The following is a 474-nucleotide window of genomic DNA, read 5'->3' as shown; positions in this document are numbered from 1 at the left end:
GCGCTGGTAGGGGACCCCGTGTGTGGGGCGGCAGGGCTCCCAAATCCCTTCCCTGCCCTGCAATCCCCCCCCTGCCAGCCTTCCCTGGGGGCCGGGGCACTGTGGTGGGAGATGCAGTCCTGGAAGGTGCCTGACACCTCGCTTCTACCCGGACTTTATTTAAAAGGTGGAAAATCCCAGCTGGGAGCAAGGCACAGCTGGGAGCGGGACAGGGGAGCTCTGTCGGCGATGCCAGTGGGATGTGTCAGATGGAAGGGGGGGTCCATCGCACCCGGCAGCATGGCGAGGAGGGCACGTATCGCCCTGGGAAAGCCTGGTTCCCTCGGTCAACCCTTGGGGTGGCACAGCCTCTGCCAGAGCACACCGTGCCGGTGGGAGTATGGCACACACGGGGACCGTCAGCCGCTGCCTGTGCCCTGCGGTGCCAGCCCGAGATGCTATGACCCCCCGTGGTCCATGGGTACCCACTGTTCT

Source organism: Charadrius vociferus, unplaced genomic scaffold, assembly GCF_000708025.1.
Source record: "Charadrius vociferus isolate BGI_N301 unplaced genomic scaffold, ASM70802v2 scaffold2206, whole genome shotgun sequence".
NCBI lineage: Eukaryota > Metazoa > Chordata > Aves > Charadriiformes > Charadriidae > Charadrius > Charadrius vociferus.
This window is presented reverse-complemented; position numbering follows the sequence as displayed.